At 35.0% G+C, this 16,779-nt stretch overlaps 1 pseudogene; it reads right to left on the bottom strand.

The window, feature by feature from the left end:
- Positions 1 to 10,712, bottom strand: part of LOC124236820 (elongation factor-like GTPase 1) — a 93,347-nt pseudogene extending 82,635 nt beyond the window's left edge.
- Positions 10,713 to 16,779: the final 6,067 nt, after the last annotated feature.

Here is a 16,779-nt window from a genome sequence, read left to right as displayed (position 1 = left end):
AGTTAGTGGTGTCTGTGTTAGTGAGTTAGTGGTGTCTGTGTTAGTGAAACTTGTGTAATCAGTTTAAGTTACCAAATGCAACTGAATTAGATCCTGATCTTTTTGGGAGGGTTGTAGTTGCAAGACAATTGTCAGAGAAGATCATCACAGTGACTCAAAGTAAAAAGGAAAAAGGTTATAAGCAGTCCATTTAAAAATAGTTTAGAATCACTTACTATATAAATATATGTACATATCCTAAGGCTAGACACTTAGCCAGAAAAAATAAGTCTCTGTAACAGTAAAATTGCCAGAAAATTGTTAAAATTGAAATTCTAGCAGAATGTTAATTTTATTAAAACTACTACTTAATAGTAAATAATGTGAGAAATTTTCAGTTTCTATATTTACTGAACACTTCGTTGTATGCTTCCAGCTTATTCCTGACAGATGTAGACCCTTTATCTCAATAATGTTACTTGGGCTTACCTTTCTACGGCCAGTACATTTTCAGTGATTTCTAAATCATAGGCTTTATGCTCAGTGGGTCCTTAAATTCTCTAACTTCATCTCTCCAGTGGTAAAGACTGTCAAGGTTTGAGCATCATTGCTCCCTGATGTTTCAAGTGCTTGATAGCTTTTTATTTCAATTTTGATTTGAATCTACTTACAAGTGTACAGAATGAATAATCAAAAGAACTCATTGGGCTAGGATAATGTCTTTTGTTCCAGGAGCCTCTCTTATTAACATTTTGCCTTTTGTATTAACAGCTGATTTTGCATTGCCATCTCAGTTCCCATTTTTATGTAAATAATGACTGACCTCTGGCACTTGATGTGTTATTAAAAATGCACACTTGGAAGCACATGTATTTACTAATTGGAAAGACTCAGAGGCTTTGTGGGAACAGTAAAGAACATCCATGATGGCTAAGCTTTCTCACTTTTTGCCATTGCTTAAATTTTAAAATGTTATTCTTTGTTTAGCTGAACTCTATCTATTTAAAAAATGGCACCAAAAATGCATGGCAAATAGTTTAATGAAATGTTACTCAGCGGAGCTAAAAGTTCTGAGAGCTCAATAAAGCTGATGCAAATTTGAAATCTGACATTTTGCTATTAAATTTATATGAAGGAGAACTTAAACACTTGGTTGTTGCTGTGTGGAAAGCTTAAATTTCATATTTATCACTTACATTAATGAGAATTAATTTGCAAAATAGATCTCATAAAGTCATTCTTTACAACTTTCCAATTCCGATTGATTTTAAATTTATTTCTGCTTTAAAAACCTTGAAAACTCTTAATTTTACTAATTTTGATCCTCTCATAGAAAAATTATATTGTTAATCTGTTTACTTTTGTATTTGGATAGATTAGATATTAACACATTGGAATTTCGTTGGCATTTATAGACCATACCTTGTGATAATGAGAAAAAAACATATCTTAGGGCATCTTATTATTAATGATTTGGTAGATTGAACCTTTAAAATTGATAATGTAATGTCGATAACCATTATATGAGTTTTTTAAATAGATGCCCTAAACATTTAGTTTTTTCCTCTTGTCTGATCAAATAAACAGAGCAAATATGAACAGATAGTTCATTATAATCACTCTTATATTTGGACATTTGTGTGTCTGTCTGATAGTTTTAGAAATATAACCAAATTATATTTTAATGATAAAATATGTAATGTATTTTCAAGTGAAAAGAACACAAAAGACAGAAATAAAAATTTTTAAGGAAAAGTTGTCCAAAAGCTAACTACTCAAAGACAATTACTTTATTAATTTGTTATATATTCTCCCAGACTTACTTCTGCAATGAGTATAGGTGTGAGATACCCTCTCCCCCAAAACTTGTGGTCAAACTTCCATAATATTTTACAATCTGGTTGTTTTAAATTAACATTATATGGTGAATATTTCATAAGTTACTAAAGAATTGTTATTACCTTTATAATGTTTCCATAGCTTTATAGTCTGCCGAGGTATCAATTTATTTAACCAAACTCTTCCCCATTGACATTTTAGTTGATATTGCTATTTTGATACCATATATAATACTGTGAAAAATATTTTTTATACATCTTTGCACTTTTCCAATTATTTTTCTTCACTAGAGGTGAAATTTATAGGTCAAAGTGTATGCACATTTTTAATTTTTATGCATAATGCCTTCCAGAAAGGTCGAGCAAATTTCCACACTGGTCAATAGGAGATGATAGTGATTATTTCCACATACCCTCACCAATTAAAGTGGGTTAAAGTGCCAATCAGAAGAAATGGTATCCCTTTAACTTGCTTTTTTTTATACTGATGATTGCAAACATCTTTACATATGTATGGTGCAGCTTTTTAAGACTTTAAGAAATAACATTTATTTATCATATAAATATGTTAACTTTTTCCAAGTTATTTTCCTCTTAATATTCTTTATAGTGATAGATATTGTTATTGTTTGAGTGGGGAAGGTTTATATTTTTGTGAAATACCAGTTTAAGTTTTGAAGTACAAATGAGTATATCAACCATTACTTCCATAAAGTGAATATTTTTTTTCTTTTGTTACTTTAGCTTATGTTCAAAATGCAAGAAGTCCTTTTCAAACCAATGTAGCCTTATATTTTCAGACACTACTCTCTAGAGCCAAGGAGAATATGCTCATCTGTCTATAAAACAATTTCAGTAAAAATTAGCTACTTTAACTCTGCCAGCATTTGCTCCTCAGGGCACGAAATCTCTTTTACCACCCTAAGTATCTTTTTTCTCTTCTTCCCATTCCCAAGATTTGTACATATGTACCGATGGCGCATAGGGAGCTCCAGTCCATGTATTTTCATAGATAGATTTTGTATTTGTTGTGACAGAACATTCTCTTGAGAAATAATGTGCCAATGTCTACAGAAAAGTTATTGAGCCTTTGTTTCTAAAAATATTTTGATATTCTGGTAGAATTTTCTTCCTTAAATAAAAGATAACTAAAGCGAACATCATATTACTATCGTATCTATATCCAAGCTTTTAATGACAAGCTGAAAGACAAGGCATTTCCTGTTATAAAAGACAGGTGAATGCTGTGGTCTAAGGACAAGAGATTTTTTATAATAAGTATATTTTAAATTTACTAGTAAAATTTTTTGAAAAAACTAATTTTTATTAAATGTAAATTTTAAAAAGAATTTTATCAAGAAACAGCGAGATTTTCCCAGAAAGAGCAGTTATTGATTTTATATGAATAATGCTAGGCAAACCTTGATCAAGGAAGAAAGCATGAAGTAAGATCATAGAGTTCTGATCAATCATAGTCATGTAATTTAATTGGAATCACCTAATTCTTGTATTTCTGATTTCTTCATTATACAAATGAAAAAACCCAGACTCTTTTGATTGAATCAGGCACAATAAGTCACATACATACAAATTGTCAATCAAGCATGAGCATCGAATAAAAGTGTTTTTAGAGATCCTAAAACTAAAAAAACAAAATCTCAAATGTACCTTTTCTTAGAAAATTTGTGGCAAATGTGCTTCTGGAAATAAAGGAGTAAACCAATTTAGAGAAAATCGTGAAGTATGAAACAAAAGAAGGCCCAACCGAGAAAAATGGTAAAGATAAATCCTAAGATGACAGAAGTGCAGCAGGCCCATAGAACAGCCAGGTCAGAATGGAACAAAAGGAAGAGGGCTTGCAAGGGGCAGAAAATTGAAACTGATAGACTAGCTGATGGTTTACCATTAAAAAACACCATGGGTCTGAGGGAACGTGTGGAAAAAAGTAATGGCAAAGATGGACAGTTAAACATTTGAGAAAAGAAAACAATCAATAACTTCTAGAAAAATACAGATATATGAGAAAGAAAATATAAATATATATAATATACTACTTGGTTCTTCAGTGAACAATTTTTACAGATAGTAATAAGAAAAACTCTAATTGCTAATTTAAATTAAATGGCAATACAATTATATCAGAATGATGAGCAAAGGGAAAAGTCAGAGTGTGGGAATGGGCTAGAAGAAGCGCATCTTCACCCAGCATAAGTGTTAAATAGAAGAGTCTACGATCGGTAACTCAAAAATAGCAGTAGAGCACAGTATTTAGGAACATAAGACAAATAACAGGAGAAACACCTGGAAAGACTGGAAACAGTTGCTTGTGAGGAGTGGAAGCTGCAACGGAATACGTCAGAGCATGACTCTTGTTCTTATGCAGCTTTCTGTAGTATCTGATTTTTAAAAATCTACATACATGCTTTCCCTTGATAAAAATAATCAATTTAAAATAAGTTTTTAAAGGAAAAAGACTTCAAACACTATCTTGATACGTAAACTATCTCAAGTTTGCTATTGCCCAAAGCTTGAAGCCTAGCCCTGTCATTAAAAGACAGTACTCTAATCAGTAAAGGATTACTCTAGAACTATTTTAGTGCTAAATGCAAACATTTGTAAGAAAATGTTCCTCTGACGTGAAAAAATGGTCGACACAAGTGTTTTTATGTAGAAAATTAATATTTTCTGAATTTTTTTTTCTGTCAGACTTTAAACCCCAATTCCCATAACTGAAAGTGTATTAGTTCAGTTTCTTACTCATTATTTTAATCTTAAGGCAATTTTGAAGGTAATGTGAGTTTAAGCCTCTAGAAAAACTAATTATGGAAAAGATGTCATGGCTTCAAAAAGATGTCACACAGCACGCATATCACCAAACCAGTTTTGTTTTCCATGGCATCAGCAGCTACTATTATTATTTTTTTTCCCTATTTTGACTGTCTTGATTTTTTCTTTTTAAGCTGCATTAACCAAAGTCAAGGTACTCTCATTTGCCCTATTAAGTTTTATGATAAGACCTTTAAGAAGAGCAATTCTTTACAATCCTGGGAAGCACGTCAAGCAAGGAGGTGTGTTCAGAAAGAGAAACCAGTGTAACTGGACTTTAGATGCATTACCTCTATTGTTGAAAAGTTGAAACTAAGTCATCTTATTTCCTTTCTATTTGTACTTTGTTTAAAGATGCTAATGTAAAAAAAAATAGCACGTTTATCTTACCAGGCAACATTAAATCCCGTAATTGCAAAAATCGACAAACTAGAACAAAGTGGTGACATTCTTTGTAAAAAGAAACAAACAAATGAAACCAGAGTGTTTTTGTGTGTGAAATATAATAAAGCTTTGCTGATGGCAGTTGGAAATCAAGACATCAAAACTTTCAGTTTTTAAATAAAATAAAATAAAAACGTTTTAAATAAAATAGCTGTGTTTGTGAAGATTTTTTAAAAGTTTTCTAAACCGTTAGAGATGAAAATTGAAAGCTAGCGAATATAATATAATTTAAAAATCAACTCAAAGGAAGTTAGTATGTTAAAAAAAATTTAGGAGGTTAGTCAGGTAAGAAGGTCATCTCAGATTTCTAATACTTTTACTGTACGTACAGTGCAGCTGGCGGGGAGTGAGTGATGGACAAGATGACCTGTTGAAAGCCCTTTATAGTTATGATTCTAGGGCAGTTGGGTGCAGAGAGCTGAGCCAATGCAATAACTGCATAAAACGAATTACTGGCTTTTGTGATTATTGAACTTAATATTTTTTCTATATAAATAAGAATCATTGATTGATGCATCAAAGCATAGTAGTATGACTGCTTTAGATTAAACTAAATAATGCAATACTCACTGTAGAAAATGGAGTGTTCTAAGTCTACTAGTAAGTGAGCAATATTAACCTAAATCTAATCCTCCATCATGCTCGATGCCAACTTTCTGATAGTCTCTAGGAATACTTAGAATTACTTTTTTACAGAAACCAAAGTATGAAATTTCTCCCAATGTGAATCTTACTTTTAAGAATTTTTAAAAATAATTGTGACATCAAGCATCAAGTTGTTTAAGCTAATGATAATTAAATATTTCATTGAAATAAAATGTGTGCTCTTCAAGGCTTTTAAAAATAACTATAGATTCAATTTGGACTCCTGTGTGGAACGATCCATCAACTTGCATTCTAGTTCTTGGCCCACCTCTCTCTTTGAGTCTTTTAATTCTAAATAAATACTGAATATTTTGATACATAATTATCAAATTTATTGTAATTACTTTTGGATATAGCCTTTCTATTCTATATCCTGATTTCTAAACTTATCCTAGATCCTATTAAGCTATTCTTCAACTGTTTCAAGAGTGTCCTTGCCTTGAAAATCTCCATGTTTTTATCTATTCTGCTCATCATCACTGTAAGTATCTTATTAAAAAATGATTCTGATTAAGTCTCCTGTGATGGTGAATTTTATGTGTCAATATGGCTGGGCCGTGGTACCCAGATATTCGGTTAAACATTATTCTGGTTGTTTCTGTGAAATTGTTTTTGGATGTGATTAACATTTAAATCACTGAACTTTGAGTAAAGCAGATTACCCTCCATAATGCACGCAGGCCTCATTCTATTGGTTGAAAGTCTTAATAGAATAAAGACAGACTTCTGAGCAAGAAGGAATTCTGCTAACAGACTGCCTTTGGACTCGAACTGCAACTCCTCCCTGAGTCCCCAGGCTGCTGTGCAAGCTGCTCTGCCACTTTGGCCATAGGATGCAGCAGATCCAATGGTCCTTGAAATGTCAGTAGTAGTTAGAAATGCTATTTGGAGCCCTTATAGGTGAATCGTAGGACAGACCCTTAGGATTTTGGACGGAAGCCCTGCCATCCTCTATGGATAACTACCATCCTTTTAAAAAATAGCTTTGTTCTGCTACTGGGTCTTAGTAGAGACTAAACGCTTAACCATGGGCTACCAAGTTACCTTGTGATCTGAGCTGCCCATTATGAGCTGAGTATTATCTGACCCACCAAACCATAAAATTGGGCATCATTCCTTTAGTTGGGGAGGAGTTCATGTGAAACACAGACCTGCACAGAGTATTAATTCCAAAAATTGTCATCTACTATCAGCCTCCTTCTCTAGGCTCTGTACTCACTTTTACTGTATGTAAATTCTATACTCCAAGATCCAACCAACTTTCCTTTGCTCATCTCATTAGTATGATCATGCTAACAAATTTATTTTTCAGAGTTCTCAATAACTGCTTGTAGGTAATCAATAAATAGTGAATGCATGAATAAATATCAGACAAGGAGTAAATATAACACTTAGTGAGCCTGTTAAAGGAAATAGAAGGTATTTTAGAGATAAAATGAATACGTGTGCTGAAGAGAAGACTTAAGTGTTTTAAGAAATAGTAGAAACCCCATTGGCTCATCTCACATTCTAAATTATGCATAAAGATGCTAGATTGAACCAATAATGTGTATATAGATATAGCCCGATTATAATTATGTAATTTATCATGAAAAACTGAAAACTACATCTATTCAGATGTTCTAAAATATATAGATGTTTCTGAGATGTCATAGAAACAAATGGATTTAATTGTTTGTGCCCTAAGCATTTTTCTCTCGTTTTTTTCCCTTTATATTTACTCTTTGTTTATGCAAAGCAAATCACTTATCTAAATTTCATTATGGAATGACATAGTATCAAGTTTGAAAGAGTTTTTAAAAAGATTTTAAGCGTCCATTCTTCTACACATTAGGAAGTCGACTTAGGTCACCCTTTCGATAACTGTGCATTGCTTATGAAGGTAATATATATTTTGTGAATAAGAGAGAAACCAACAGTGGGCTAGGACCAGATATTCTATCATGAAAGACCTCCAAATTGTTGTACAGATGGGATGAATGAGATAAATCAGATGCATTTTTTCCTCTCTCACCTTGTACTTTTTAAGGCTCTCTGAGTGGGAAAGCAGGGATAGTTCACTCTTTTAAGGTAATAGTCAGATTCTCTATCAGTGAGATAAATATTATACAGGACCTTCTAATTGCTTTGATAAGACTAAACATGAATATAAAAAACTGGAAACCATTTTGAATATTCTTATTCTTTCGCATATATTCAGCGTCTACTGTGTCTAAGTGATAGAGATATAAAGATGAGTGGAGGGCCGGCCTACTGGCATAATGGTTAAGTTCACACGTTACGCTTTGGCAGCAGGGGGTTCGCCGGTTCGGATCCCAGGTGCGGACCTATGCACCACTTATCAAGTCATGTTGTGGCAGGCATCCCACATATAAAGTGGAGGAAGATGGGCACAGATGTTAGCTCAGGGCTAGTCTTCCTCAGCAAAAAGAGGAAGATTGGCAGCAGATGTTAGCTCAGGGCTAATCTTCCTCAAAATAAATAAATAAATAAAAATGAATGGAATAACTCTCCTATCTTTATGTTCTCATGGTGTGGAGTGTGAATCAGGTTTGAACATACGCATGTATATGAATGTGTATATTGGAGTTTCAAAGGGGAATCTCTTAGAAACGTAAGTAAAAGGTTAGAGCAAGGAGAGTTTGAAATTAGGCAGGGCTTCACAGTGCATAACACTTGGTAGAAAGTTAATCAGATTGAGAAAGAGGGCCAAAGGTGGATATTGCATTCCAGCCAGAAGAATGAGTATGAAAAGAGTGCAGAGGCAAGGAAGATAGTAGAAGTTCCAAAAACCACAAGTATTTAATCGCTCTAGAGAATAAACATTGTATGTGATTGTGACATGATCTGGCTGTGACGAGGTTATTTTAGGTCATGTATGCCTGGGGTTTGGATTTTATTTTAGAGAAAAAGTGGAAACTATTATACATATTTAAGCAGTAAACTTATCTAGCTTACCTTCTAGTAAAATCAATAGGGTTGTAGTATTGAGCCATGGTTTTCAATTATTTTTTGTATGAGAACTTTTTCCTGTTAAAATATGTAATGATAATGTTGCAGTGTCTCAGAGTTGAGAACTCATTTCATGAAGGTTGGGTTAAAGGGACACAAGGCAGAAAGCACGAAGCCATGTAAAGCTGTGATTCTCAAACTTTAATGTGCATATGGATCACTGGGGCATCTTGTTAAATGCAAATCATGATTCTTTAGGTCTGAGGAAGAGCCCAGGATCCTGGATCCTGCGTTTCTCACAAGCTCTGGCTGCAAGTATTAAGTAAGAGCATATCGTTCTTTGTGCATCCAAGTTGACACGCCCAGTGCCGGTTATAATGACTCTTCTCCAATTCTGGAGAGAGTTTTTGGTATCTCTCTTTCTCAGACTGCCAACATAGTAAGCATTCCATATAATAAAGAGAAAAAAAGGCAAAGCCTGAATCTTATAGAATAACATCTAAAACTACTACCAACTTTATGTAAATCTCAGAATTTGTAAGTAATTTCTGCCTGAGCTTTTTTCAACGTGATGACCTAGAATTCAAATACCTTAAATGTGCCCTCCTGAGAAAAATTTTGAGTGGTTTTAGAGTTGAAAATGCTTAGAATATTTTTTTAATCTGTACGCATTTTGCTTTTTCACCTGTATTGTATAGCTTTAATGAGAATTTCAGGATAATCTTTCTAAATCCCTAGTATCTTTCTTACTTTTATCTCTCAAGACGAGTCAAAAGGAACATCTAACTCTTGTTATTTACATTGATATGTAAATTTGGTCATACATATTTTATAGAGACATGTAAATGACTCAGCTGAAGCAGGTTCACCTGTTTATCCCTTGGATAGATGTGTACCCCTCTTAACAGCACAACAATTGCAGACACCTGCTTAGCATAAGCAGCTTATTAAAATGCAGTAAGGAGAAGAATACCTTTGTGAGCAATTTTCTTATTGTATTAATAATCCTGAGGGAGAAACAATAGAACACAGATATGCACTTTTCACCAGTGAACCATCTAGACTTTTCCAGTGTGAATTAATACGAAGGACTTAACGGTTTCAGGGAGGTTAATACCCAACGAAAGGGTTCACATTACTAGAAAAGGCAAAAAGGGAAGTAGAATGAAAGATTTCTCTTTGACTTGAAAAGAAAATCCATGGAAAACAACACAGAATTCTCACTTGGCACCTCCTGAATGTTGGCCATGAATAACACAAGTGAAAAAAAAAAACTAAAGTAAATCTTCCTCCTTTTTTCATTATAAGACTTTTTCAGATTTATCTCACCAGATTTGGTTCAGAAAAGAATTAGAGCAGCTAAATCAAAAACGAATTTCTAAGTAAAGTTAGATATTTGTGACTTAAATTAGTGGTTTCAAAATTTTAGGATATCAAAATAAATGTGATGACAAGAGTGATCATGAATTTTTCTACATATCCTTAAATAATGTTTGCTTAAGAAAAGTAATATGGATGTTCATTTTACACTGCAAATTACTGATACCACTAAAATCATATTTTGTTAATGGACATTTAAATTATAATATCAATTAGTAACTTTTTTAGCATGTATATAAACAGAAGTGGAAAGAAGGATCTTGAGAGAAGGTTCTAGTCCAGCAATCTGCTTGTTTATAGCAAATTTCGACTAGGTCTGATGGAGTTTCATTTTGACAAATGCATATGTTTTTGGGCATTAAAAATCAGGGAATGTCAGACTTTTTGATTTCCCATCATCTTCCATGAGTGAGTCTCTATAGACTGCCATCTCTGTAGAGCACGTTTGTATCAGAAAAAATTGTGAAAGCCTTTGAAATCAGTGTTTACTGGATATCTTCACGGAATGTTAGGTGTTGCTAGTGGACACTTCAGAGCAATCTGGTTCTATAAGGCCATATGTCTTTCATTGCCTTTACCGTTCTGTTTAGCAATTCCATAGACATAGAAGTTAACTGTCGAAGGTTGATAGCGATGCAAGCTGTTCATGGTCACAGAGATGAAAATTAATTATGTCTGGTGTAGATGAAATTGATTTTCCCCACCTCAACCTGCCAGGGTGGAAGAGATCATTCCAAACATCACATTTTATTTTCTTTTTGATATTGACCAGTTTTGAATATATTAGCAAATTTATTCTAGCATTCTTGATTGTCTCTATATATGTGTATTCTCCTTTTTTTGCAGTTTTCAAATAATTTGTTAATTCCTGAACCTTTGCCCTTCACAGTATCTAATTTACTTCCTTTGAAATCAGAATTCTGTCGTTCATAAAGTATTTCCTGGATGCCCTTTTCCCACCCTAATTAATCTCTCTTTTTTAATTGCAGTACCTAGTTCATTTACCTTTATTTTTATTTTTTTATTGCAGTAACATTGACATAATATTATATAACTTTCAGATGTACATTGTAATATATTTTGAATTCTGTGTAGATTACATCATGTTCACCACACAAAGACTAATTACAAGCCATCACCCCACACCTGTGCCTAGTCACGTCTTTCACCCTGCCCCCTCCCCACTTCTCCTCTGGTAACCACCAATCCAATCTCTGTTGCTCTGTGTTTGTTTGTCGTTGTTTTTATCTTCTACTTATGAGTGAGATCATATGGTATTTGACTTTCCCCTCTGACTTATTTCACTTAGCATAACACTCCCAAGGTCCATCCATGTTGTCACGAATGGCCAGATTTCATCATTTCTTATGGCTGAGTAGTATTCCATTGTGTATATATACCACATCTTCTTTATCCATTCATCCCTTGATGGGCACCTAGGTTGCTTCCAAGTCTTGGCTGTTGTGAATAAGGATGTGATGAACATAGGGGTGCGTGTATCTTTATGCATTAGGTTTTTCAAGTTCTTTGGATAAATACCCAGCTGAGGAATAGCTGGATCATATGGTGGATCTATCCTTAATTTTCTGAGGAATCTCCATACTGTTTTCCACAGTGGTTGTACCAGTTTACACTCCTATGAGCAGTTCCCTTCTCTCCATAACCCCTCCAAAACTTGCTGTGTCCTGTCTTGTTAATTATAGCCACTCTGACCAGAGTGAGATGATATGTCATTGTAGTTTTGATTTGCATTTCCCTGATAGTTAATGGTGTGGAACATGTTGTCATGTGCCTGTTGGCCATCTGTATATCTTCTTTGGAGAAATCTCTGTTCAGTTTTTTTTCCCATTTTTTAATTGTGTTTTGGTTTTTTTGTTATTGAGACGTACGAGTTCTTTGTATGTTTTGGATATTAACCCCCTCTCTGATATGTGGTTTGCAGATATCTTCTCCCAATTGTTAGGTTGACTTTTCGTTTTGTTGATGGTTTCCTTTGCTGTGCAGAAGCTTTTTAGTTTGATGTAGTCCCATTTGTTTATTTTTTCTTTTGTTTCCCTTGCCCAGTCAGACATGGTACTTGAAAATATACTGCTCAGACCGATGTCAAAGACCATGCTGCCTATGTTTTCCTCTAGAAGTTTCATGTTTTCAGGTCTCACATTCAAGTCTTTAATCCATTTTGAGTTGATTTTTGTGCATGGTGAAAGATAATGGTCTACTTTCATTCTTTTGCTTGTGGCTGTCCAGTTTTCCCAACACCATTTATTGAAGAGACTCTCCTTTCTCCATTGTATGCTCTTGGCTCCCCTGTTGAAAATTAGCTGTCCATAGATGTGTGGGTTTATTTCTGGGCTCTTGATTCTGTTCCATTGATCTGTGTGTCTGTTTTTATGCCAGTACCATGCTGTTTCAGTGACCTTAACTTTGTACTATATTTTGAAATCAGGGAGTGTGAAACCTCCAGCTTTGTCCTTTTTCCTCAGGATTCTTTTGGCTATTTGGGGTCTTTTGTTGTTCCATATAAATTTTAGGATTCTTTGTTCTATTTCTGTGAAAAATGCTGGAACTTTGATCGGGATTGCATTGAATCTATAGATTTTTTAGGAAGTATGGACATTTTAACTATGTTAATTCTTCCAATCCAAGAGCACGGAATATCTTCCCAGTTCTTTGTGTCTTCTATTTCTTTCAAGAATGTTTTATAGTTTTCAATGTATAGATTTTTCACTTCTTTGGTAAAGGTTATTCCTAGGTATTTTATTCTTTTCATTGCAATTGTGAATGGGATTGTATTCTTAATTACTCTTTCTGCTACTTCATTGTTAGTGTATAGAAACACAACTGATTTTTGTATGTTGATTTTGCATCCTGTGACTTGACTGTATTCATTTATTATTTCTAAAAGTTTTTAGTGGATTCTTTAGGGTTTTCTATAGATAAAATCATGTCATCTGCAAATAGTGACAGTTTCACTTCTTTTCCAATATGGATCCTTTTATTTCTTTTTCTTACCTGAGTGCTTTGTCTAGGAATTCCAACACTATGTTAAATAAGAGTGGTGAAAGTGGGCATCCTTATCTGGTTCCTGTTCTTAGAGGGATAGCTTTCAGTTTTCTCCTTTGAGAATGATATTTGCTGTGGGTGTGTCCTATATGGCCTTTATTATGTTGAGGCACTTTCCTTCTATACCCATTCTGTTTAGCGTTTTTATCATAAATGGATGCTGTATCTTGTCAAATGCTTTCTCTGCATCTATTGAGATTATCATATGATTTTTATTCTTCATTTTGTTAACATGGTGTATTACATTGATTGATTTGTGGATGTTGAACCATCCCTGAATCCCTGGAATAAAACCCACTTGATCATGATGTATGATCTTTTTAATGTATTGTATTTGATCTGCTAGTATTTTGTTGAGGATTTTTGCATTGATGTTCATTAGTGATATAGGCCTCTAATTTTCTTTTTTTGTGTTGTCTTTGTCTGGTTTTGGTCTCAGGATAATGTTGGCTTTGTAGAAGTACTTAGGAAGCCTACCCTCCTCTTCCACTTTTTTGGAACAGTTTGAGAAGGAATTAAGTCTTCGTTAAATGTTTGGTAGAATTCACCAGGAAATCTATCTGGTCCTGGGCTTTTATTTTTGGGGAGCTTTTGATTACAGTTCCGATCTCCTTACTGGTGATTGGTCTATTCAAATTCTCTATTTCTCCTTGACGCAGTTTTGGAAGGTTGTATGAGTCTAAGAATTTATCCATTTCTTCTAGATTATCCAATTTGTTGGTGTATAGCTTTTCATAGTATTCTCTTTAATCTTTTATATTTCTGAGGTATCCATTGTAATTTCTCCTCTGTCATTTCTGATTTTATTTATTTGAGCCTTCTATCTTTTTGTGGTGAGTCTAGATAAAGGTTTGTCAATTTTCTTTATCTTTTCAAAGAACCAGCTCTTCACTTCGCTGATTTTTTCTATTGATTTTTAGTCTCTATTTCATCTATTTCTACTCTCATTTTTATTATTTCCTTCCTTCTACTGCTTTTGAGCTTTGTTCTTCTTTTTCCAGTTCCTTTAGGTGCACCATTAGATTGTCTATTTGGGATTTTTCTTATTTGTTGAAGAAGGCCTGAATTGCTATTAACTTCCGTCTTAGAACCGCTTTTGCTTCCCTCTTAGAACATGCCACAGATTTTGGCATGTCGTATTTTCATTTTCATTTGTCTCCAGGTATTTTTTGATTTCTCCTTTGATTTCGTCATTGACCCAATCCTTGTTTAGTAGCTTTTTGTTTAATCTCCACATTTTTTTGTGTTTTCTGATTTTCTTCCTATAGTTGATTTCTAGTTTCATACCTCTGCAGTCAGAAAAGATGCTTGGTATTATTTCGATCTTCTTCAATTTATTGAGACTTGTTTTGTGGCCTAATATGTGATCAATCCTGGAGAATGATCCATGAGCATTTGAAAAGAATGTGTATTCTGTGGTTTTTGGATGGAATATTCTATATATATCTACTAAGTCTATCTGATCTAATGTGTTGTTTAAGGCCAATGTTTTCTTATTGATCTTCTGTTTGGATGATCTACCCATTGGTGTAAGTGGAGTGTTAAAGTCCCCTACTATTGTTGTGTTACTGTCTATTTCTCCTTTTATGTCTGTTAATAATTGCTTTATATATTTAGGTGCTTCTATGTTGGGTGCATAGATATTTACAAGTGTTTTACCCTTTCAGCATTTCTTGTAGAACTGGTTTTTTGGTGATAAACTCCTTTAATTTTTGCTTGTTTGGGAAGTTCTTTATCTCTCCTTCCATTTTGAATGATAATCTTCCTGGATGTAGTATTCTTGGCTGTAGGTATTTTCCTTTCAGCACTTTAAATATGTCTTGCCACTCTCTTCCAGCCTGTAGGATCTCAGCTGAGAAGTCGCCTGAGAGCCTTATGGGCTTTCCTTTGTATGTCACTTGTTGCCTTTCTCTTGCTGCTTTTAGGATTCTCTCTTTATCTTTAATTTTGGGCATTTTACTTATAATGTGTCTCAGTGTGGTCCTGTTGGTAGTCATCTTGTTTGGTGCTCTCTGTGCTTCTTGTACTTAGACATCTGTTTCCTTCCTTAAGTTAGGAAAGTTTTCAGCTATCATTTCTTCAAATAGAATCTCTGCCTCTTTGTCTCTCTCTTCTCCTTCTGGGACAACTATAATACAAATGTTAGTGTGCTTGATATTGTCCCAGAGTTCCCTTACACTGTTCTCATTCTGTCTAATTCTTTTCTTTTATCCCTTCAGCTTGGGTGATTTCTTCTAGTCTGTCTTTAAGCACTCTTATCTGTTCTTCTGTATCATCTACTCTGCTATTGAGTCCCTCTAGTGAATTTTTCATTCCCAGTATTGTATTCTTCATTTCTGATTGGTTCTTTTATGTATTTTCCAATTCTTTTTTGACTTTCTCACTCTGTTCATCCAATCTTCTCCCAATATCAGTGAGCATCCTTATGAGTTTTTGTTTGAACTATTTGTCAGGTAGATTGCTTATTTCTGTTTCATTTACATCTTTTTCTGGGGTTTTGTCCTGTTCCCTTGTTTGGAATGTATTCCTTTGTCTCCTCATTATGCCTCTATGTCTGTGCTTATATCTATGTATTAGCTGAGTCAGCTATGTCTCCTGATCTTCAAGAAGTGGCCTTATGTATGAGATGCCTTTTGGAACCCAGCAGTGTTCTCCCTCTCATCACCAGGCCAAATGATCCAAGAGTGACCCCTGTATGTGCTACTTGTGTCCTTCTGCTGTGGCAGCATTGCTGTTACTGCAGGTACCCAGGGATTCTAGTCTTTCCCTCCCTGGCAGGCTATTTGTAAATCGTGTTTGGGGAGCCCCAGTGCCATTGACTACAATGTCTAATAGCACACTCCTGTTACAATTTTCCTGATAATTGGGTAGGTACTCAGTGTAGCTGGTTGCTAAGCTTAGGGTCTTACAGTTGCTGTAGTCCTCAGGCCTGCAAGTCTGTTGTCAGTTCTCTTAGGATTGCAACTGAGTGGGTCTGGCCTTAGGCACAGGAGCACCCAATTGTTTAAGGCTTTGGAAGGTGGGACCAATACTCTTTGTGGCTGTTTGTGAAGCACATGTCTTCTGCCACTGATAAGCCTCACCCCCCACAGGTCCACACACACTTTCAACACAGCCCTGGTCCATGTACACTTCCCAACCTCCTGGAGTGTACCCACTTGCTGCACTGCAGAGACTCCCATTTCTCTAACAACGTCTCCCACAGTTCACCTGGTCCTCACACAGGCCATGCCCCACAGAGGCAGACACACTCACCTGCCTCTAGAAGATCAAGGCACCCAGTCTAGGGAGGCCAACAAGTAGCCTGATGGCTTGCTGTTGGGTGGAGCCAGTCCCTAGAGCAGGCTACCTGCCCTGGCTGAAGTGGATTAAATCTATGCTTTAGTGGGTATAGCAGACCCCTGGGCTATCAGGTCAGGAGAAGAACATCAATGGCATCTGCCATTAAATGGTGTCTGTGTCAGCATGCCTGTACTAGGTCACAACAATGGCCACCACTGATGTCTCAGTCTCTGTAGAGGTCTCACTTTTCACTGAGATGCACCCAGAGCCTACTAGGTGAGTCTCTTTTCACCAAAGGACTGTGAAGCCTTCTTTTTGGAGATTTAGGTTGCTCTTTGAGATGAGTGAATTTGTGCACAGGTTGTTTAAG

Source organism: Equus quagga, chromosome 3 (genome assembly GCF_021613505.1).
Source record: "Equus quagga isolate Etosha38 chromosome 3, UCLA_HA_Equagga_1.0, whole genome shotgun sequence".
Taxonomy (NCBI): Eukaryota; Metazoa; Chordata; class Mammalia; order Perissodactyla; family Equidae; genus Equus; species Equus quagga.
This window is presented reverse-complemented; position numbering and strand designations above follow the sequence as displayed.